This window comes from Crocodylus siamensis, chromosome 15 (assembly GCF_052110815.1).
Source record: "Crocodylus siamensis isolate JL-2025a chromosome 15, ASM5211081v1, whole genome shotgun sequence".
Classification (NCBI taxonomy): Eukaryota; Metazoa; Chordata; order Crocodylia; family Crocodylidae; genus Crocodylus; species Crocodylus siamensis.
This window is the reverse complement of record NC_143409.1, coordinates 21044284-21069080: the sequence shown is the minus strand read 5'-3', so window position 1 is coordinate 21069080 and position 24797 is coordinate 21044284. Positions and strand designations below refer to the sequence as shown.

Genomic DNA, 24797 nt, shown 5'->3' with positions numbered 1-24797 from the left:
CAGCATAGTCATTCCTATACTGACATTACTTCTTCTCAATAGCATATCCATTTCCATATTTTTGATAATATTTTATGTCTATGCTACATGTATAGGTGTTTTTGTGATGATAAATGATGTACGTGCTACAGAATAATTTGTCTTGTAATTGGCTTCTACTTATCTTTATTTCCAGAGGTGATTGATCTGAAGTATATACCATGCAAATAGGTGAATGCCTCATCTTGAATAGCAAAATTCAAAGACGCTCAGATCAAATGTTACCAAGCAAATACAGACCTAGGATTACATTTTAATAAATAACACATAATTAAAAGCTATGAAGAATGAGTTCCTGTTTGATATCTGAGTGAACTAGCTCAAGCAAGAAACCAGGAATCTATCCGCTGAAAAGGTTTACAGTACAAAACTATCATTGCAAAACCTGCCATGATATCCGACTGTCCTGCGTTTGTTTTTTGCTTCACATTGAGGAGTCAGTCGGTGTTGTGAACTGCGGCCTGGTTTGGCGTGAACCTGAGCTGCTTAATGTGTTTGTGTGGAAACCACAAGAAACTAAATTTTCAATATGTAACCACATGAAACTCAGCAGTTTCCTCAAATAGATAGAAAAGGAGGAAAACATCTGCATGCATAAGAAAGAGAAAAATACCTCCATGATCCCCTGCAAACTGGGATCACTCATTTGGACAAAAATCTCCTGTTCCCCATTGGTTAGGGTAAACCAAGAAAAGTCTTTTGAGTTTTAGCAAGGAAATGCATTAACATATAACGTAGAAAAAGTAAAACCATTCATTTTTGGAGGAAACTCTCTGTTGGATACCTTTCCCCACAGCTAAGCCAAATCACTTTATTGATTAGTGAAGAGCATTGCAGTGTCAGCTGGAGCAGGGGGGCGGAGAGGTGGTTCAGGGAGCCCCGCGGCTGAATTCCCCAAGATGTGGGCAACTCAGCAAGTCAATGCACCCTCATTATGGATGATCTCCCCAAGCCTCGGATGAATAATAATAATAATTATAATAATAATAAAAAGCTGAGTGAATTGGATTGCATTACAGCTAAGGCAAAAGAGACATGGGGGACTGAAGAGACAAAGGAAGGGGAAGAGGCTCAGGGGAACTGTGAAGAAAAAGGAAAACAAGGAGAAGAGGGCACAGGAACAAACAGGAAGGGAAGAGGGAAATAACGGAGAGGCCAAAAAAAAAAAAAGGCAGACTGGCAGAAGGAAAAGAAGCAAGAAGGTGGGAGGGAAACCAGGCACTGAAATCAGAGCAGATTGAGAAGGGGAAGGGAAAGGCCATGAGATAAAAGCAGCAGAAGGCAAGAGGAGACATGGGGGCACGGGGGAGGCTGAACAGGTGGAAGGCGCGCGGCGGCTTTGTGGGAGAGGCAAGTTGAGGCGCGCGGGGCCCGGCGCCGGGCAGCGGCGCAGGTGTGTGGGGGGCCTGGGCGTGGCCGGGGGCTACTCCGGAGACAATGGGGAGCGCGTGAAGGGGGGGCGCGGCGCGGCGCGGCGGCGCGGGGAGTGTCCGCACGAGGGAGGGAGGGAGTGGGCGGGCGGCGGGTTTGAAGTGGAGGCGCACGGAGCCGGGAGCCGCCGGCCCGGGGAGTTTGCCGCGCTGGGAGCCGAGCCAGCACCATCTGCGTCTCGCCGCCGCCGCCTCCCGTAAGTCCTCGCCGCTCTCGCCGCAGCCCCGGGGCTCCCCGCTCCGCTGCCGCCCCGAGGGGCGCCCGCCGCCGGCCGTCGGGGGAGCCCGGCTGGGTCTCGCGGCTCCCGCTCGTTGTCTGTCTCCGGACTTGGCCGGGCAGGATTTGGGGCGGGGGCGCTTGGGCGGACCCCCGGGGGAGCCCGGCCGCCGGGAAACTTGGCGCACAAAGGCGGGGCGGGGAGGGGGCGCGTGGGACGAGGCGGGTGCTGCGCCGCTCGGGGCTTCCCCTCCTTGGCGGGGATGTTTCTTCTTCCCAAATATTCTCCCGGGGGGAGGGCCGCGCCACGGACCCGAAGGGACGTGCGCTGGAGCCGGTGGCGACGGGCTATTAGAGGTCTGCTCCCCGGCGGCCCCCCCCGCCGTGCATGTGCGTCCGCGGCCGCCGAGATCAATCCGGCATGGAGGCAGCCCCGCACATGCGGCGCTTAAAGGCGGCAGCGTTGCCTGCCCGGCAGCCCTTCCTGCTTGTCATGCCATGGCTTTGTTTACTTCACCCGCAGAGGAGGCTGTCTTAGCTAGCCAAGGTGCTGATGGTTCAGCAAATGCCTTTGGTAGCAACTGGTAGAAGTGGCAGCACTAAAGCATTCACGTGCGTGGAGCGAGGCTGGGCTCAGTCCCAGCGGACCCCCACAGCCCCAGCTGCCCTGAGCGCATCCTGGTTTGACAGCTCGGGATGGACTTGCTAAGTGCCTCCGTCTGCTGCAGCTTAGAGTTTCTTGCCCCCAGGAGAAACACATGATAGGAACACCTCTGGCTAACTCCGAGCTTGATTGCAAAGGGAAAATCCATGACATAAGAGCTGGTGTTGTGATTATGGAAAGTGATCTGTAATTTATTTGAAGACGGAGGAAATTCAGGAGTGATTTATAAGATGGAATATAAGCATTTTACAAGAGTTAGATTTCTGTTCTTATCTGCCATCAATACGCCCATTTGTCAGTCCTCTTCGCTGGTAGCACTTTGTTTTCATTTTTCAATTTTATTGCCCTTTTTGTATTGATTTTTTATCGATTTAAATTTCTTTTCTTTCCCAGCACCAGAGCTGTTGGTCCTTAATTCAGCTTTTAACAGTATTTCTAACTACTGTTCAGTTTACATCCTCCTCTTTAAAAAAAAAAAAAAATCTATCCTACATGCATTGTCCTTTTAAAATTTTAGAGTGCTGAATTTATATGAGTGCACTCAACATTGATCTTTCTATTGTCCTTTTGCATTCTCTGTTTATCCTGCAAATGTTAACATAACTTGGACCATTTCAAGAAGATTTTGATTAAGAGAGAGGGAAATGTGCCTTTGCCTACCTTTTTAAAGACCCTTTTTACTACTTGCATAATCTCTTCTCTGGATTCCAAATTATAGTGCAATCTGAATTGTAAGTCAGTACATCTCTTAATGTATTTTTTTCCTGGCTCATCTTTTTACCAGCCAAGATATGCAAGTCTGTGTTTAGCAAAATATAAATTTTGGTTAAACGTGGGACTAAAATATGTAGAATTAGCTTGACTTATTTTTTTTTTTAATCTATAGGAGTTCAGAAGTAAATAAGAAAAGGTTTAATAGACTGTGGCAAACCAATGGGGTTTTTTTCCCTTTTTTTCCTTTTGCAAAAGAGCCTTTACCAATGTTTATTGAATTTGCTTGTCTGCATGAAGAAAAGGACTGTTGTTTTGTTATCTAGCAGCTGTAGGAAGATTGACAGCTACAAATTGCAAATCTGTGAATGATCTGTCCATAACACAATTTTGAGTTCATTTAGATAGTTGTCCTACATGTCTTATTATTTACAAAATTATATAAACAAAGACACTAAGTTTATGAAGAAGATGTAATATGTAGTGAATGTACTGTAAAGATTTTGAAGCTCATTGGGATAATAAGCAGAGCATGGGGTTTGTCTGGGATATGACCATTGTGCAGTTAACCTAAATATTATTAAAATATGAATATACAATTTTAAATATTGGAATGTATAAAATATGTATACATACCTTTAAGCATGCAGGCTTTGCTGGAAGTACATTAAGTGTAATAGTCTATTTGTTGAGATAAAGAGAACATCATTGATGTCATGGCGTGCTTTGCATCTATAAACAGAATCTAATGAATTACAAACATTCATTACACTACAAGCAATTGCTGAAACTTCTCAGGACCCCAAAATAGAGAGTTATTTGTATACTGATGCTCACTTGTTTTCTGATTATGGATTGACTGTAAAAAAACAGAATTAAATGAAAAAGGCATTGTTTTGAAATAAATTCTCTGCTAGCCCTAAATCTTTTGTTGGCCTACTCCTGTCCCATAAATTAATGTTTAAATACCTCCAATGTGTTCAGGTTATAGAACTTTCTGTTGAGAAGTGTGGGAAAGCTGCATGGGGGGGAGCAGCCTTTATTAAATGTTGTAAGAGTTGAGGGCATATAACATGCTAGGGAAGGTCAGGTTTTACTAAATGTCTAAGAATGAAGTAAAGATTGTTCCTTTTGACCTTTCAAAATTCAAGCTATGTGCTAATTTGAAAGGGCATCTTATCTAAACATTGGCTAATCCATTGCCTAGCTTTGCATATCAAAATGCAAAAGACAGATTAGGTCAGTGCTTTTTGGTCTGTTTATATAGAACATTTCTTTTAACAAGTTGCTTTTACTTAAGTAGGAATACTAATTAGATAGTTATTGTTGGCATTCCCATACTGCCATAGCATTCTCTGTGGGCTTGGTAGACCCGTGGACTTTTAATGGAAATGGGCTATAACTGAGGCCCAAATATGACTTGTGGTGCTTCCATTTGCAGATACTCGGAGGACTGACTTGGAGGTTGTCAGTGCTTTCTCAAATCAAGTTATTTAAGTTTGTTGATGGCACCCTGCAGTCTCCTGTCTTTTTTCCCATCCTGTTTCATCTGTGTATGGGGTTGATAGAAAAGGTAGTGGCCTAACCTATAGATACTCCCTTTCAGTAAGCTGATGGCACCTGACTCGATTAGTATGGTTTCAGCTTACCCCACCAGCACTGTTGGTGTTCATGGGGACCTGGATGAGAGCTGCCTACCTGAAGCATCATCCAGATAAAATGAAGGTGATGTTGCAGGAAACAGGATGACATTTTCTGTGACTTGTTCAGGCTGTCAACCATTTGTTATTCAGATTTGCAGTCTGGCATTACCTGCAGCTATATAGCCAGAGCCACATCCACAGTGGCTTCTACCTTTTGTTATCTTGAGTCTTGATTCCTGAACCAGGACTATCCCTTAGGTTAAGCCAGAAACTTTTATGGCTTCGAATACAGCTGCCCACTTAAGGATGACTGAGCACAAAACACCAGCATGCTCATAGCCTCTTGAATTGTAGGTGGAAGGTAAGGCATGAGGTGTCACTTAGGAAAATCCAGATGGTTCAGCGCCTAGCTACTGAGAGATTGCACCTTGCCTCATCCTGTGCCCTACCACAGCAGCTGTAGTCAGCAGAGGCACTTGAGGTGGATTTTCCTTGATTTAATGCTGAGGGAACTGGTAACAAAGCTGCTTCTGTGAGGACCTGTGGAAAAAGCTCTCTTTGGTCTGGAACAGTCATGTGTTAACCTGGAGGGTTCAAGGCCCATCCTTTGCCCTTGTACCTGAAGAGGGTGAGGTTAAGAGGGACAATCAATTTAAGGGAGTCTGATTTTTATTGGGGAAATAATTGCCTTTTTGAGTGATGTCAGTGATAGTTTTGCTGAAAATTTTTCTGCTGCTTTTGTTAATGGTGTTGTTTAAATAATGTGAATAGAGTCTAAAAAACTAGATGGAACCTTTATTTTGACTAATAATGCCATCATAAAAGAAGTGAAAAAGGAAGTGGGGGGAATTTCAAAGTCTAATATTTCTGGATATCTCAGGGTGTCAAGCAGTTCCTGTCCCATAGTAAAACTCTGCTTTCTGATGGATCTCCACTTCCTGATGGTATAAAACCCCTGCTTTTCTTTGTAGGATTGACAGGTATTGATTTTTATGTATGTACAGATAGATTTTTTCAGAAGTTTTTCTGGACAAGGAAATGGTTGTTCTCTGGTGGCAACAGACACTGTGGTGGCTGCTTAACTTAGCCTTACTAAGTACTTGCAGTTTACCAGCCTTTATTTTATTCTACCTCGGTGGCAGAGGTGTGAAACTGAAGGTTTTGAATTCTGTCCTCGATACCAGATAGGTGGAATTTGTATCAGTATTGTGGCACTGCTCATTAACCAGTTTTAAGTATATGCCTCTGCCTAGTTCAGCAGTTGGGCCCCCCTCCTTCCCAAACCATTCAGTTTGTAACTCAAGATCAAATTGGTTTTGATTTGCCTTTCCCCCATTCTGTTATGTTCCCACGTTCCCTTCCTCTTCTCTTCAAATCACTTCTAGCATTTCCCTAATCTGCCGTCCCATTCCCCAACTTTTTCCTTGATGTATTCCAAAGCGATCAATTCTATGCCTGCCTCAATCCATTCAATATAATCTAATACCTTATCCCCCAGTTCAATAGTTAGCCTAATCACTGCCTGCTCACACCTCCTTCCCGGCTGTTCTTCCCTTGCTAACCTATTGATGTCAACGCATTAACATTTCTTTCCCCCAACTTCTTGGCATTTAAGTTGTGCTGTTATATGAAAATAAATCTTTTTGTAGTTCAGTTTCCTTGGGCCAGGTATTATGGTTTAGAAGTATGTGTAGAGTAGTTTCCATTTCACTTCTATGTGGAATGGCTGGGGAGGAGTCAGTACCTCAGTGGAACTATTCCCCAAAATCATAAGTAAGTGTGTTCCAAGAGGTTGAGTTTTTTTGCACTGGGAATGGTGAGGAAAATAGGTCATGCAGGTTTTTAGGGAATATATAATACAGACCCTGGTTCTTAGACATGAGAGAAGTTTAAGTAAATGACGCTTGTTAATTTCTTTGATTGAAATTCATGGGCTTCTCTTGGCTAGTAGATCTTCCAAGAATTTTCTCTTTCAGTGATGATAAATTTTGCAGAAAGTTTTCCTTCTACAGGGCTTATCAGCTCCACAGGAGCATAAAGACTTCATTATAGAAGCCTCCTGTATTGTAATTGTCCTACTGAGAAAGTATCTTATGTTGAAAACTTTTTCCATGGATGTCTACTATAATGCTAACTCAGCACGGCAGATAATAGTATAGTTCCAACATTAACCAAAATTATGACCATGCATGAACAAAACCCATTTTTAGAAGTGCTTATATATCTATTTGTTGTGTTTTTCTATCTTAAAAACAATGAAAGTGCCCATTTTACTATGTTGGATCTATTCATCCTGAAAATGTCAGATCACAAAGTTCATCCATTTTTTGAAATGTGTGTGCAAAAAAATCCCCTACACTTAACATTTTGGAAATGGGGAAGAGGATAGTTTTTTTCCACCTTTCCATAATTCAGAACAGGTGAATGAATTTCTCTCAAGTATTAAATAAAAATTGCTTATGGGAGAGGGGAAGCCAAGCATTGAACAAAGCAAAAGATCAGAATAGAACACTTCAGCTGGAAATGAAAAGTGATCCAAAAATTACAGGCATTAAAATCCTAATGAAATGTCAACTGTAGCTTTTGCTAAGGTTGCAAAGTCAAGTTGTCAGAATTAGGAAATACCAGAATATGATTTCCTGTACAACGTTAGTGCAGCTCCCTCATCTGTGCATACTGTAATGTAACATTAATTGTTTGATTACACGCTGTTTCTTCCACAGGACCACTATGTCAGTGTACAGGATAGCCAGTGTTCGTTGAGCAGCATTTCAATATTTTGTTTCATTCCTGCTGCTCATTTTGTATCCTCATGTTGATTTTTTTTTTTTTTTTTTTTTTTTTCTGCGTGCTTTTCTTAAATTTATTTTTCTGCATCTTTAATCCCTGGGATTTTCTGGGTGTTCATCATGATGTGAGTCCCATAAATATTAACTTATTTTCCCAACAGCTCTGAGGTATGATAGTAGGGATTGGGAACAGAGACTGAAAGAGAGTAAGACCAAATGGCAAATGTGTGCCTTGAGAAACCCAGGGTTCTGATGTTGTTTTCTGAGCATGTTCAAATACAGCTTCTACTGACTCACAATAGTGAGTGCTCAAAATTTCTGCAAAACGTGTCCATAGAAATAGCCTCAGCTGGTCCCCCCAAAAAGAAGAACATGCATATTATAGAAGGGCACAAGGGAGAAACCAAGATTGTGATAATCTATGAAGAGTTTGATTTAAAGCTTAGTATTGGATAAGAATTCTGTGATAGAGAAACCCAGTTCACCAGCGCAACATCCAGCTGCCTGAGAACATTTTTTTTTTTTTCTTTTTGCCATCCTTTGCATCCTTCACTGGACACCTTCCAACTTTTGCAGCAAATGAGGAAGGAGAGCCTAAAAATAATAGCCTCCTTAACGATGCAATCCTGAATTGTACCCTGTTTCATGATGCATGCATAGAAAAGTCAGTAACATGGTAAAGGCAAACCTAATTTGAACATGCCCAGTACCTGAGCACATGATGCTGCATCCTGTAAAGTAAATCCACATGTAAAGAACATTGAAGTATCATTTTCTAAGTTATTAAAAACAAGTTCCATTTTAATGGCATCCTGTTAACTCCTACATGATTAATTAGCAGGGGGGGAACCTTTTAGATCCACTGCCCAGAGTTCTACCAGTTGAGCTAATGAACTAAGTGTTAGCCAGCATAGACTGTCGTACTCTGTGTGAGCCAGTGCTTCCTCAGAAGAGGAGAAGTTGCACGTTTTCCAAATGGATTTCCCAGATGTTTACTGACAACAAAAGAATTGTGAGACTTGGAATTCCCTCCAGATGCAAGAGGGAACCCCACCCCCTCCAGTTCGTGCCTGTCCTAGCCATGTGCATGTTCTGCCAATCTCCCCAGCTTTGCTTTTCTATGTCCCTCAGTGCTCCCTGAGATGGTTTCTCATCTAAGTCCTCATCTCAACCCAGAGGATTCTTATCCTAGGCCCAGTCTTATCCATCGAATCCTCCCTTCCCCAAGCTGCAACAAACTCAGTGCTGTCATCTCAGTCTGTTTCTATGGTCTTCTACTTCCAATCCCAGGTTCTATTAGGGCTGTGCAAAATTTTGCTGGCTGTTTCAATTCAACACTGTTTCAACTAATTTTGAGCTTGAAATGGTGAAATTTGAATTGAAATGAAGGGCTTCAAAACAACCTCAAAATAAAACAAGGCTAGTCGAAATGTTTTGAAAGCTTTGAAATGTATTGAGTTTCGAAGCCAGCAGCGAGAGATGAGGAGAACCAGGGCACCAGCAGGAAGCGCAGCCCTGGCTCTCCCTGTCTCCCACTGCTGGAAGCTGATAACAGTGCGGGGGAAGGGAACTGAGCTGGACTCCCCAGTGCTACAATCTGATGGGGGGTGGGGGGGCCTGCGCTGCAATCGGGTGCGAGGGGTGGGAGTGAACCCAGCTGGGCTGACTCTCCGCCTTCCCCACCTGATCTAGTACTGAGGGTGGGGTGTCAGCCCAGCTGGGCTCACTCCCCACCCCCAGCGAAAATCAAAACAGCCTTTTAGTTTCATCAGAACAGAACAGAACAGCACAGCTGTTTTGAATCTAAATGAAATTCGAAATGGAACGCTGTTCTGTTGAAACGGAAGGCAAAATGAAATGGTGCCATTTCTCATAGCCCTTGTTTCTATGCCTTTGGCAGCTCCCAGTTCTGATTTCTCCATTGTCTGCTCCTCTAATATGTTTCTCTCAACCCAAAACTGACTCCTTTTTCCTCTCTCCTGATCTTCAGCTCCTTGTCTTAGTTTGCTTCATTTGCTAAACCAGCCCCATGTCCAACTCCTTTCCTCCCCTCTGCATTTGAATTGAGCTTTTTTCCCTCTATACTGTCCAGGCCCAACAGGGGAGAATCTGAGCATACAACTGGGCGTGCTCTCATTCTGGTAACTGGTAGCATGGTAACCTCAGCAGCCGGGAAATTCTACTCATTCCTGATCAGCGTCAGGGGATGGAGTATGTCCAGAGAATGTAGATTCTGGGAATGCAACTGACAAGTCTCTACAAAGCATATGCATCAGGACTTTTTAGGATTTTTTTGGAGAGAGTGAGTGTACACAGACGTGATGGCTTTTCACAAGAACAACAAAAGGCCTGTCCTTAACATCAGAACAACTTTTCCATGAAATGTCAACTTCCTGCTCCAAAGCATAGGAACTAGAGCTCCCCAATTAAATAGTTTTAACCCCATTAAGAAATTATTTTTACCAATTCATTCTTTAAAATGTCTGAAAAAATATTGTTGAAACTTTCCCAAAATCTTCAGTTAAAGGCAGGTACCTGGCAAATTATAATGCAGTCTGAACAATTAGTTTGGCAAACTTACATGCAACTGGGAGCAGACCAGCATCAGGAAAAGCTAGGCTGCCTGAAGTACAGTCCTTGCTGCCAGTGCTGCCTATAATGCATAGATGTGAGCTCCAAAGATAGAATGAGCATATGGACCTCTGACCCTCTCTCCCCTGCCCACCGCATCCATTGCCACATTAGAGAGTTCTGAATGAAGTAGCCTGTATACTGAAAGCACTATATCGGCCATAAAATGGTGCTCCTCTTATGCTACTCCTGACCCTAGACCCACTCTTGAGGTATATGTTTACACTGTACAAGGCTATATTATGTGGAGATGGCCCAGATTTGCTTTAAATGAGGAGGAAAAATTAGTCCAAATGGAAAAATACACATGCAGGCGTGCTGCACATGGAACTAGGCAGGGGCAGAGTTGAGCCTGATTCCCAGCATGTGGGACCAGGCCAGCACCTCTCTTCTGGCCCAAGAGGTCAAAAGATTGAGCACTGCTGTTCTAGAAAGCTGTGAATGAGTACTGGAAGCCACAGTACTGTGGTGCTCCATCCATGCTAATTAGTCCTCAATCCATGCTAATTAGCACTGATTCTTATTTGGAGCCAGTGCAGACATCCTATATGGCACAGCCAGAAGCAATGTAGACATACCTGCAAGAAGAGAACCAGACGCAGCAGGGATAATTATCCCCGTGGAGCGATGAGCTAATGTGGCTATAGAGTTTCTGCTACTCAAGCTACCTTATTCATAGCCAGCTTGGGTCTGTTTTATTATCATGCAACATGTGGCATTGACATATCCTCCAAGCTTCTTAAATTATTTCCCAGCATTGAAAATCTGAGTTTTATATGATGTAGGTTGCATGTAGATGTGATCACATATTTACAGAAAATACATGATAGGATGGGAAGTGTAGAGCAAGAATCTAGAATTAATTTTAGAAAACTGCATTACTCACAATTAGAAGAGGTATATGCTGATGGATAGATATGGAGAAAGAAAGAAATTGGTTCATATGTAGGTATTTACCTACTTCAGAGAGAAACTGTGGATAAAATGCAGTTAAATCCTATAAACCAGTACATTCTGCAAAGTAAAATCACTCTATAGCTGTAATCAATTTGCCACATATAAATGTTCATGTGCATTGTTCAGCTTGTTATCTGGTGACTATGAATTTTTTGAAGATTTGAAGTTCATTACTAAATTAGAATTTACGTTGTCAGTATTTAAAAAATGCTTTCCAATTAGATTCTTTAATTTTGTATGTGATGGGAGGAAGTACCACATTTCATATTTTGGTTGTACTTTAATTGAAGTGGTGGATTTTATTTTATCCTGTGCATTACTCTAGTGTGCTGTGAGTCTTTAACAGGCATGTATTAACTGGAAGATTGCAAAATGTATTGTCTTGCTTTAGACACTAGCAGACCATTCAACTCCATAAGCCTAATCTGTCAGGTTTCTGTCAAATGAATTTTCTTGATTGCCTTGTAGCATGTGCAAAGTACGTAAATGTCATAATTACCTTTCTAAAGGGAGAAAAAAAAAAGAAAAAACAAGGCAAAAATTCAGCTTCCCATTCTCATGTTAGTGCAAAGAAAATGGTACATTTTAAAAGAAGCACAGAAGACAAACCAGAAATTTTATAATAAGAAAAATCAAAGTTTTGAAAGTATTGGATAGTGGTTCTGCTTCTGAAAAATTACACTGCAGTTTAGGACTTTGAGCATGCTTCTTATTTAGCACATACAAGAAAAAATAAGATTAAACTTCCATGCAAACTTGTTATCAAACTTTCAAGGATTAATCCTGCAGGAGTGCTCTACCTTGCCTGCACACTTAACTGGAGAGATGGGAAAGCTGTAGCATCAGGCCAAAGATCCTTGTTAATATTGCGAACAGTTTATTTTATTTCCATGCTGCTTTATTTGCCTAAATATTTCCCTAATCTGTTTTGAACTTTACCTTAAGGAGTTTTATATTTGTATGTCAAATAACAAAGCTAACTTTCAGCAAAATCAGAGGCATGGTCTCAGATCCTTTAGGCCTCTAGAACATGTAGTAGTCTGTTTACTTCTGGTCCTAGTTAGTGTAGCTGCCGTTGTAGTACACAACAGACAGGTTAATGAGCTCTGTCTTTCAGCTGACCTAATTAACATAATGGCATTCACATGGGTTGAGAGGCCAAGCTAACCCACCTGGATCAGGCACTTTGAATGCATTTATGATACTTGTTCACTAGGTAGCTAGAGGCTATAGCCATATTTGCATGGCTCCAGAAAGCATTGTGCAGCACCCTCTCAGTAGGTACTGCTTTGACATATATTCAGGATCACTTTTCGCATATGGGGCAGAAATTCTATTTCAAGTAGTTCTTGTGGGCACCGAGACAGAGCTGAAATTCTGGATGTTCCCAGGTAATTTGGGGTTGTTGGTATGTATAACTTCAAACCTTGGCATGTTATAAAAAAAATGTTAACTTGTACTATAATTGGAAAAGATTTTGTGATAAATTTTGTACCTTCTGAAAGAGATCCAGTGTTCCAGTATTGCTTCCCATGTGAATTTCTGTTGTACTCTAATCTTTCATCCACCTCCCTCCCCCTGCAAAAAAAAATAATTTGCCAACTCTGTATTAATCTAGATTCCATAGATGGCACAAATATAAGACATTTGTGAAACTCATCCATTTACCAAGAATCGTGCAAAACATTTTGCAAGATTCATGGTGTGACTTAAAGTGCTGGTTGATTAGCTTTTGCAGTTCTCTTTCTAAATGCTCAAAGAAGGCCAATTCTTGGTACAATAAATCTAGATATCTTAAAGAATGATGCCAGACTCTCAGCTATGGAGATTCTGATGTTTCAGTGCGACTTATAAATCAGAACTTTCTTGTTATTCAAGAAAATATGCTTTTGAAACCAAGCTGAAAATGGGATAATAGCTCTCCATGATTTAGTTTTTTGGCCCCAAGAATCTCATGAATAACCTGCAAAATTAGTTCTCTAGCACAAGCTGCAAAGGATCTTCTCAGCTTCTTACCAGGAGGTGTCACTGCAGCTCAATGGTAACTATTCAAGTATGTCTCTAGGGAGAAAGTAGTTGTAGAATCTCATTAGACATCATTGCTTATGCCATCAGCTGCAGTGGTTTTCCTTCTTTCGTTCATATTGGCAATGCGAGCAGGTCCTACAGTTTGTTTTTGTTATTTCTCTGTGCTATGTATGGACAGAAAGGAGAGTAACTAACCATGAAAACTATACATTTTTATTTTGGCTAAAATGCTTTTCCCTAACCTAGTAGGAAGACGGTGAAATTTGAAATAAGATCACATGCTAAACTGCCCCTTGTTCCTTAAGAATATATGTAGTATGCTGATAGTGTAACACAGCACCTAAGATAATGTTAAATGGTCTATGTGTGCATGAAGACTTTTTCTGGAGGTAGTGGGGTATGTTGGCATATTCTGTCCTGGGGAACTTCTTAATGCATGACACTTCATGCAGTTTGTATTCCTTTGGTCCCATTCATTCTTTCAGGATGGTGGAAGACTTTAACAAGGCTCCTGTGAATCCCCTGAAGCAATGTTGATTGACTGTAATGTTTCGTTAAGATTTACCTTGAGGCAAATTCATTGGAGACTTGGTGTAAAGGCCTCATGTGCAAAAGGGTCTAGGTTTTGGTACCATGTCTTTAAATACTGCTGATGCATCTTGCATCTCAAAATAAGTGACATCCTTTATGAAGATACATGAGAAGTTTTTATTCTCAAAATCAATGTTAAATATCATATAATATGTATTTATATATAGCCTGCTAATGAGCAGAAGAATTGTTAATTATATCCAAGTGTGGAATGGCAGAGCTGTTGAATTATGCACCTTATTTTTCTTTACAACTAAGCCTTCCTTTTAATCATGTACATGCTGACTGAATATATACAGTGCTTCTGCTGCTAATTCACATACTGGAGCTTCTTTTCTGTCAGTGATCCTGGGAGTATCAAGCATCAGTGTGAGAGCATGGAGGGCTGGTTTTGGCAACAAAAAGATAGTATGTTAACAGGAAGCACTTTGACAGAACAGCTGCTGCAAACTCCCCTGAAATAAAGTGATTCTAGTACGCTATATAAACATGCTTTGTGATGTGAGATAATGTCCATTACTTATTATACAGCATCTTTTTATAGGCATAAAGTTATCTAGTGTAGAAATGAAATGATTATTTGAAAAAATATTTTCAAACATGCTCTGTATCTTTATTTTTACTGTGAATTTTTAATATTCATGTTTGATAAATGCCAATACCTAGCTTGGTTCATCTGGAAAATAGGAGCCTAGATACTAATCAGTCCTATTAAGAGTGAAGGAGAACAGCTGGAAAATATAATGAAACTGACACCCCTTCTTTAACTGAACCTTTTGCCCAACATTTTGCACTGGCATATGTGGACTGGGAATGCCGCTTGTCCTGTCCACTGGTAAGGAATATTTTTTGCATCTTTTAGCATCTGCACATGACCAAGACACTGCGACTGTTTCTTAAATTGTAAGTTGATACACAATGCACACGTGTGCATGGTAAGTGGTGTATCTCAGTGGCAAATATTTTGTAGGGTTGTGTGAAGCTTTGGGTGCTGATTCAATTCAGAGGTGATTCAGCCTAGTTTCAGTGGTTGAATCTCCAAATCAGCATTGAGTCAGGTGACCAATGAAAAGGTCTGAGTCGATTCAAAGCTCTCCAAATTGATTTGGAAAAGATTCAAAGAGCTTCAGAGTTTGGGCACTCACCAGTGCAGGGAGCTGGACCCAGACTCCGTGCTAGTAAGTGGTGGCGAGGGGCTGGAGGAGGGAACCATAGTGGGATTCCCACTAGGTCCCATCCCCTGCCTGCTCCACCTGGCCCCAACTCCTTAAATAAATAAAGCCCCCACTCACCAGCTGCTGCCAGGCAGGGGTGCAGTCCCCACTGCTCCACTCTGCATGGGGGGCTTTGCCATGAGCCCCCATCTCTCCCCAGCCCCAGCTCCCGGCTCTTTCAAAAAAAACCCAACCCCCCTACCCCGCACTCACTGGCTGCTGCAGCAACCATCAGGGCTTCTGGGGGCTCATGGCCCCCCCATGCAGCAGGGTGCAGTCAGGATTGCCTCCCTGCCTGGCAGCAACTGGTGAATGGCAGCTTTTTTTTTTTTTTTTTTTTTTTTTTTAAAAGAGCTGGGAGGATGGGGCGGCTATTGATGGGGCTGGGAGAGTAGGTTGGGAATGGGCCTGTGTAATTCGGAGATTCAGGCAATTTGAGCAGCAGCTGGATCTCTAAATTTAGATCTCTCCGAATAGATTTGGGACAGTGATTTGAATCACCGAATAGAATCATTGTCCCCCGAATCTGAATACAAAGCAAATACTTCTGTGGCTGCTTACTGACAGCTTTGATTTGTAAGGATTCTTATTTTAGAGTGTCTCTCTTCCTGCTTGTCACGGCCAAAGGGGCGGGATCCAGTGGCATAGATGGATTTTCATCTATGGGCATGTTCTCCTTAGGGGAAGGCATGCCACTACTTGGGAAGATTCATATTGCACAGTGGTCAATAACTTGGCTATACATCACTTTTTGACCAAATAATAGCCCAGGCCAGATAAACTGCTCCTCTTGCCCCCTCTCTTGTAAGTATGCTGTTGCTTGGATCCATGTAAATCCTTGGGCTTTTGAGGGTGTTCTCTTTGAAAAGCACTGTACTGCTGGCTGAAGCTTGAAATGTATGCCTGGGAGCTCAGCAAATTGCCAACGTAGTGCAATGCCATGTGTATGAGCAGGCATTGAGTGTGTAATTTCTGCTGAGTGGAAAAGTGCCTTTTTTTAAAGCTGTGGATCTCCATATGAGTAACTGATGGATGGAAAAAAAATTGTCAAAATTGTTTCTTGGTAGGAAGTTAGAAAATTTTTTCGGTAGGTACCTTTTTCTTGTGGAAAACGGGTACGTTCCATGGAAATGTGTTGCTGGGTGTGTGCTTTTTAATAAAAATGTTTCAGCCACTTCCTTTCTTCAATATCTTTCCTTTTTTTTAATGAAATGAAAAGTTTTTTTGTTGCTTAAAACTTCTGTGAAAGATTTTTTTTGTTTTTTAATTTGTAATAGCTCTGTTAGTGAGCAAATGTATGATAGTGTAGGAGGAAGAAACATCGCTTTGGTTGATATTTGTACCTACCGGTTCTCGTAACATCTGTCAAAGATGTGTTTCCTTCACTGTGGAGCTTGTATAAGACTAAAATCTAAATAAGCTAGAAGACGGGAGCACTGGTGAAAATCAGCAAAATTCTATCGAACTGGAACGTTCCAGTCCTGTGGACTGACACCATTTGAAGAGTTGGCCTCCATTTGTTTACAGGTCATTGGTTATTCCCAATGTGTTTGTAGTCAAGGGGCCTCTCCTTATGTGTTTTATTTAATTTTTTTTTTTTTATCTGAGTTCAACCAGGTGATCTACATGGAAAAGCCATATTTCCCCCACCCTTTACACTTGAATATGTGACTTTGCAAACAATAATTTGAGAAAACTCTGGGAGGCATTTTAAAGCCCTGGGTTCCATGAAACTAGGTGTGGGGTGTCTTTTTTCCCCTAATAGTTCCATAAAGGATCAAATTCTCCTTGGCTGAGATGCTAAAAAGCACAGTGGGCAGAAGACTTCCCCCCCGCATCAGCTCTGAAAATCAGAGTGTGGCGTATCATAGGGAAGTAAGTGAATCTTCCTTGCAATTTTGCTAAAATCATTTTAGTTTTAACTACATTTATTGGTTAGTAGTTCTTCCCTGACTGGCATGCAATAACTGTGCTAGGAGAAAGGCGATACATGAGATCTGGATGACCACTTGCCTGGTGGGGGTCTGTCCTTACACAAGGGTCTTCCCCCTCCAACTCCAAACAGCTGCGTGAGGCTGCAGAAAAAAGGAGGTGATAGAACTTTGCCACTCGTTTTCAAAGAGCCTTTCAGGTTGGGAAGGCTTCTCCAGAGCCAACGGGGAGTTAGAGCCATCTGTGCAGCTCAGCCTTAGGATTTGATCCAAAATAAATGGAACTGTTGTATACCTTTTTATCGATCCCTGGGAGTTGTACTTACGTAACTGAAAACAGTGTCTGTCCGCTTTGTGCTAATTGTGTGACATTTTTTAGAAATAAATCACTTGGCTTTTACTGGCCCGTTGTATTACAGGTATATGTGAAGAGACTCGAATTCCTCAAATGTTATAAAATACTCTTATAGCTAGTAATCTGAAAACCACTGTAAAACTAATGAGAAGTGTTAACTTTTATATAATTGTTTTTGGGAATCAAGGGATTACCATTAATAAGTATTTAGTATTCAACATTTTGTTAGAGGACTGAACTAGTGTACAGAGTTTTTGGAAATAGTTGTTCATGCACTTACTGTAATTATTATATTAATTTATTTAATGAAAGTTCATGTGATGGTAACTTTTCAGCAACTGTTTTTATCGTCATTTTTAAAAATACCTTGTTTTCCATCCTTCTACTTCTATGAACAAATATAAAACTGAATGACAGCATTAGCTTTTTCAGAGGGTATCCTTATTAAAATTGCATTGTGTGTGTATGGCATGAACATGATACAGATAGACCACAGAAGTAAGCCCATATATGGGAAGCAGTTGAAGCTTTAAAAAAGAAAATAGTGGACAATGGTTAACCAAGAATTTCTAAAGTCCGTTATAAAAGAGAGGGGGGAGGGTGAGAGAGCAAAGAGCTTCGATCCAGCTCAGAAAATGACACACACATCCCTTGACCTGCAAATTCAAGAGCACAAAAGACACTTCATAAAACAGAGGCTCTGGTAATAAATTGCTGCTAGAATTAGAATTAGCCAGATTTGTGTGTTGGGAGGGGAACCCTTGAAGCTGGTGCACAATCTGTACTCAAGGTGGTCTCAGCCTGTATACAGCTAAAATAACTCCTATCTTGCCTTATCTTGCCCATCTGTTTGGTGAAAAGCTTATGTGATTTGCATTTCTTGAATACTCATTCCTTCTAATTTATGTCCAAATTTGTTTCTACATTATGTGGCTTTGTTTATCTGGAACAATACTTAGAAGAATATTCCAAGAACTGGAATTGAAAACCACTACACACTACAAAGTAAATTTCAAAGCAAGAACCATTAAGGATGAATGACGTGTTATATAAATCTCCAACAGATGCTTGAAGTGCATGTGTTTCAGCAAGGTTATTTATTACATTCCTATAGACTAATTTACCTAGTAAAAAAAGGAGATAACATTTGCCAAGCTGGGAAAAAAAAATCAGGATAAGGATGTACATGTGGGGCCAGTATGTTTGCAGACTTCATGACCTTGTTTTCAGTGCTGCTTTATGGATAATCCAGTCAAAAGATGTCTCCCATGAGTTATCACAGACGGCCAGTATTTAAAAAACAGGAGAAACTTCCTTTGTTTTCCTTTCTGTCGTAAACTGCAAACAGCTTGAGAAGGGGAGTGTTCCCTGAAGAACCGTAGATACTTTGGGAAGTGGGAGTCATTCACCCACAATAGAAAGAATTTTCCTTCTGGACTTGAGGTGCTATTTACCCCCATAACATGCACATTGCTGTAGTGGGTTTAACTAGTATTACCATTTCCACAGTAATCTGTACATGTTTTCAGTCTGAGAAGGGCAGAAGCATATGATGGCAGGATGGTGTTAAGATAGTTGCACTTCTGCTACCTCTGTAGTGCTCATGTAAGAGACTCTCTCCTTTTCATTTGGATCTTCGCAAGATATTAAAGCATAAATTGTAAGATCATAGGAAAGTAGGGCTGGCAGGGACTTCATAAGGTCATCTTGTCCAGTCTTCTCTCAAGGCAGTAACATCCATGACTAAACCATCTCTGCCAAGTTCTAATTTGCTTTTAAAATGATTTAAACACATATTTATATGGATACTCTTATAAGGGATTGAAACTTCTTATATTCATTAAACCTGTAGCTTTTTATGTTTAGTGTTACTGATGAGATTGGTTTAAGCTGTTTTACCAATAGTGCATGTTCAAACAGGATTCTGCACTACTTTGAACCTGTTTTTAAAACTGTATTTGTTGGCCTGGAGAAAGCCAGAACAACTTGCAGAGTAAAACTAGCCATACTGAAGGTGGCTTGTGGCTCATCCAGGGGCTTAAAACCCCATACTGGTTTAAGTTAGTTGTTTGAAGCAATTTTAACTGATTTGAATTAAGCTGGTACAGTTTCTGTGTAAAGATGAGATTTAGATCAGCTGGCACAACTTTTTTTATATAGGTAAACCAAGTTGTAACACTAGAGAAATCCTACCCCAAGATTGCTCCTTCTTTACATGCCTCTGCTATCAAATTCTCACTTTCATGATCGTCTAGCTTTCATTTAAAAAAGAGGGGGGAAAAAAGCACGCACATGCAAAAAACATCCCTGCGGGAGGTAGGAGAACTTTTGCTGCTTTTTTTGCAGGTCACATTTACACTCAGAAAGACAGTGCCCTGGACCCACAACTAGTTTTGAACTATTCTCAGAATTTATTTTGAAGTATTCGGTAGTCAAACAATATAGGTATTTAAAGAGGTTTTTAATAAATGCTAAATAATGTTGTTTTAGAAGTGGTAGTTACTCACTGAGTACTATGATCGGAAAGAAACTTTGGGCATTTTAATATCTTACTGTGTATTTATGTTCTCTGTAGTCGATGTATATTTAAACAATAAAGCACAACAGGGAGTACATTTCAGAGGGATTAATGTGTATCTTGGAGGTATTGTCAGGAATTTGGCTAGAGGGTGAGCTACTTTAACTACCTGAGTAGTGCCATAATCTTTTATAAATGCATTACCTGGGGTGTCTTATTGCTATTATGAAATGGTAATTTAAAAAGAAGTCCTCTAGGAGCTACACTCAGGCATTTACTGGGGATTTTGACAAAAGTTTGGCATCAGTGGCAGCTAGAAAGGAAAGCTGCGTTTACACACTGTAATCTAAAGCTGGTTGTTTCATTCATATGGACTGTAACATTCAGTGAGGTCATAGCTAAGAGAACCATCGAAACCTCAAAGTATATATGCAACTGTAGTTGGTAGTCTGTATGTGTGTTTCTCATACACAGTATCCATAAATGACTTGCTCTTTTGGCTTTCCTTTGACTAAATTATGTGTTTAAAGTAGCTAAACTGGCATAAGCTAATGCACTGTACGCCAAACTAGTTTTTAGCCTGACTAAAAAGCTGCTCTAACAATGCACAAAGCATCTTTTAAAAAAGTACCTGAGACTTTTCAGTATGAAACATCAAGTCAAACAGTACATTAATATGATCTTCAGTGGGTGTTCTGGGCACACAAATATGCAGTAATGGGCTGATTGTTTATTATTCTTTTTCAGATGCAACAAGGCTTTATAGGAGTTTTCGAGTTAAAAAAGAAAGAAAGAAAATGTATGTAATCATCAGTTTTAACATCTGTTTTCCATTTGTTTTCTTGGGCTACTCTTAAATACTGCTGGGGAAAAAAATCAAAGGCTTATTATTTCTTTTATTATTCTATTATTTTTATTTTTTTTTTTTAGGGAATGCAAGATGTTACCTTTTAAAAGAAATATTACCAAATTACATCCAAAGTAGAGGTGTAATAACTTATCATTAAGCTTTCTCATAAAGGAAATCTGCATGGGGTTTGTTTTACTTTTCTCAACTTTCATTGGATAGATTCTAGTCTCACTATTGAAAATGGACAGATGGGAATAAACAATGAGCATTAGTTACACTGGTCTTAGCATCTGAGAGAGCTGAAGAACAAAACAGAGAGAGACTTATTCACTTTATGTAATGTGTGTTTGATTTCTTCTCTCTGGGTTGATGACAGTGGCAGGGGACAAAACACCTCCACATTGTAGAAAAGCTACATGGAAAAATTATGGCTATTGTACGTAAACATTTCTCAATTAAGCTTTATGAGGGAATAGTTTAGCTCTTTAGCGAAGTGGTATATTCTGTGTTGGGTAATTATGGATCAAAGGTCCATAACATTTCAAAACTAGCAAGCAAATTAGCATCTGATACTGTGGCTGTAGCATGGTCCTAAATATTGCCATACCAAATCAGCCTAATATCTAGTCTCTAAGAACAGCAAGTGTCTCACTTCTGAGCAAGGTTTAAAGAACCCTGTGGTGACCATTTTAGAATAACTTCTAAAGGAAAGTTTTCTTCCTAACTTCCATCATTGAGGGGTGGTCTTAGTGGTTAGTGGCCTAAACCCAGGAGCATGAGGATTTACACACCTTTAAAAAGTGTATGTGTATATTTTAAATCACACTAGAGCATCTGTTGATGCTTTTGTTTCCCTCATTATTTAGTTATTTAAATTCATAGAATTCAGAAATGATCATATAACTCTTGGGGCTAAAACTCAGATGATCCCTTTAGGACATGTTCTTGAGAGTATTACTAAGAAGAAATCCCTGCTCATACAGACACTTAAGAGACTGAAAAGCTACTCAAAGAATGCCCATCCTCCCAACCTCTGGAGATATATCTCTAGTGTACTTGATGGTAACAGCAGAGTGCCTTTACTGCATCCTTTCCAAGTTTGACACATGTGGAACTGGAGTAGATGAGTTGGATTTGTTCTTGGTAGCACTTTCCAGACTCCTGTGGAAGTAGCACAGAAATGCCATTAGACACCTTCAACCTGGGCTTCAACATACTTAGAAATTAGGTGTTGGGCCCCAAGAATGTAAAAGTTGTATGATTGCTCAGAGCTCCAATATGAAGCTGGAGATGGGCCTGTTGAGAGTCTCTAGGTTAGGGTTAGGAGACAGCAACAAGGGTGATATGGTGAAGGTCTGCTTTAAATCACCAGACCAGGAAGAAGTGGTAGATGAGACTTTCTTCAAACAGCTAGTAGAAGTTTCCTGATGGCTGGCCATAGTTCTCCTGGGGGACTTCAATCACCTTGACATCTGCTAAGAGAGCAATACAACAGTGTGCAGGCAATCCAGGAAGTTTTTGGAAAGTATTGAGGACACCTTTCTAGTACAAGTGATGGAACAGCCAGCTAGGGGTCATGTTCTTCTAGACCTTCTGCTCATAAACAAAGAAGAATTGGTGGGGAACGTACTAATGGATAGTAGAGGTGTGTGAAATGGGTCATTCAATTCAGATCCTGAATTGGGGACAGTGATTTGATTAGTTGATTCAGATCACTGTCCCTGTGTGTGTAGAAAAAACATTTAAAGCTGTCTCTGTCTGAATCTCCAAATCAATTTGAAGGGTTCTGTTTTGGATTTGGAGATATAGCCGCCGAATCGCCACCTAATCGAATTGGTTACTGAAGCTTCACACAGCCCTAGTGGATGCAACTTGGGCAGCAGTGAACATGAGATGATTGAGTTCAGGTGCCTGAGGAAAGGCTCAGACATGCAGAGATGAAGTCAGGAAGGCCAAAGCACAGTGGGAGTTGCCACTGGCAAGGGATGTAAAGGGTAACAAGAAGGGTTTCTACAAATATGTTGGTAGAAGGAGGAGGAGAAGGGAAAGTGTAGATCCTTTACTAAATGGGGGGAGGCAGCTTGTGACAGGATGTAGAAAAGGCTGAAGTGCTCAATGCCTTCTTTTCTTCAGTCTTCACAGGTAAGGTCAGCTTCCAGACTATTGCACTGGGCAACATAGTTTGGGGAGGAGGTGAGCAGTCCTCAGTGCCTAAAGAACAGCTTAGGGACTACTTAGAAAAAATGGATGTGTACTAGTCCATGGGGCTGGATGGGATGCACCTGAGGTTACCAAGGGATTTGGCTGTTGTGATTGCAGAGCCATTGATCATCATCTTTGAAAACACATGGTGATCAGGAGAAGGCCCAGATGATTGGAAAAGGGCAAACACAATGCCTATATTTAAGAAAGGGAAGAAAGAGGATCAAGTGAACTACAGACCACTCATCTTCACCTTAGTCCCTGAAAAAATCACAGAGCAGATCCTCAAGGAATCCATTTCTAAGCACGTGGAGGAGAAGAAGGTGATTAGGAACAGTCAGCATGGGGGCCAGTCATGCCTGACCAACCTGATTGCTTTCTATAATGAGGTGACTGGCTCTGTGGATGCAGGGAGACAGGTGGACATGGTGTACAGGCAACCCATGCTTAATGCTGTTTCACTTAGAGCTATTTTGCTATAAAGCTCATTTTAAATTGATACCTGATTTCACTTAGCACTCAGCAAGTTTCACTATAACATTCACAGTTGCCATCTTGGGTCATTAAAAACACTTGCGGTCACCATCTTAGGTTGTCAGATACTTTCAGTTTCGCTTAATGCTTGTTTTTTCAGGAACAAATTAAGAATACTAGGTAGGGTTGCCTGTACCTTGAATTTTTAGCAAGGCTTTTGATACGGTCTCCCACAGCATTCTCGCAGGCAAGCTAAGTAAGTATGGGCTGGATGAACTGGCTGTAAGGTGGATAGAAAACTGGTATTGGAGCATTAGTTTTAGAGGGTCATAAACAATGACTCAAAGTCTAGTTGATGGTTGGTATTAAGTGGAGTGTCCCAGTGGTTGGTTCTGGGGCCGGTTTTGTTCAATGTCTTCATCAATGACCTGGAAGATGACAGAGTGCACCCTCAGCAAGTTTGCTGATGATACCAAGCTGTGGGGAGTAGTAGATACACTGGAGGTAAGGCTAGGATTCAGAGTGACATAGACAAATTGGAGGATTGGGCCAAAAGAAATCTCATGAGGTTCAACAAGGACAAGTGCAAGGTCCTGCACTTAGGACAGAACAATCCCATGCACCAGTACAGGCTGGGGGCTGACTGGCTGGGCAGCAGCTCTGCAGAAAAGGACCTGAGGGTTACAGTGGACAAGAAGCTGAATATGAGCCAGCAGCATGCTCTTGTTACCAAGAAAGCTAACAGCATCCTGGGCTGCATCGGTGTTGGCAGTAGGTCAAGGGAAGTGATTATTCCCCCCTTATTCAGCACTGGTGAGGCCACATATGGAGTACTGTGTTCAGTTTTGGGCTCCCCACTATGAAAGGGTGTTGACAAATTGGAGAGAGTTCAGTGGAGTGACAAAAATGGTTTGGCGGCTGGGACACATTACTTATGATGAAAGACTGAGGGAACTGGGCTTATTTAGTATAGAATTGAGAAGACTGAGAGGGGATTTAATAGGAGACTTCAACTACCTGTAGCGGGGTTCAAAAGAAGAGGGAGCGGGACTGTTCTCAGTGGCAGCAGATGACAGAAAAAGGAGCAATGTTTTCAAATTGCAGCAAGGGAAGTTTAGGTTAGATATTAGGAAGAATTTTTCACTAGGAGGGTAGTCAAACACTAGAAAAGGTTACCCAGAGGTTGTGGCAGGTCCATCCTTGGAGGTTTTCAGAACCCAGCTAGATGGAGCTTTGGCTGGGATGACCTAGTTGGGGATGGTCCTGATTTTGAGCAGAAAGTTGGATTAGATAACCTCCTGAGGTCCCTTCCAACCCTAACTTTCTCTGGTTCTAAGAAGGTGAGTCAAGGGAAATGGCATCAGGCATGCACACTCCCTATACAGACAATAGAGAGAAAGTTTGTTGCCCCTGAAGAGTGATTTGGAGAATCTGGGTGCTGAAGAGGAACCTGCCAAGAATGAGTCAATAGGAAGTGCTGAGCACAGGGTTCTTTCTGGACTTTTGTCATTCTCCAGGGCTTAGGTTCCCAAGTCAGGGTTGTACTTTAAGGG

General features: G+C 41.2%; 1 protein-coding gene across 4 annotated transcripts in view; it reads left to right on the top strand.

The window, feature by feature from the left end:
* The first annotated feature begins 1579 nt into the window (after positions 1-1579).
* Positions 1580-24797, top strand: part of SEMA6D (semaphorin 6D) — a 351383-nt gene continuing 328165 nt past the window's right edge. For 2 of the 4 annotated variants that reach the window (XM_090028633.1, XM_090028630.1), the window contains exon 1: positions 1586-1666. The gene's annotated coding sequence lies outside the window, so the exon portion shown is untranslated. Of the gene's footprint in view, positions 1667-24797 lie in introns of all 4 variants that reach the window. The other 2 variants (XM_090028631.1, XM_090028632.1) reach the window with 2 other exon arrangements.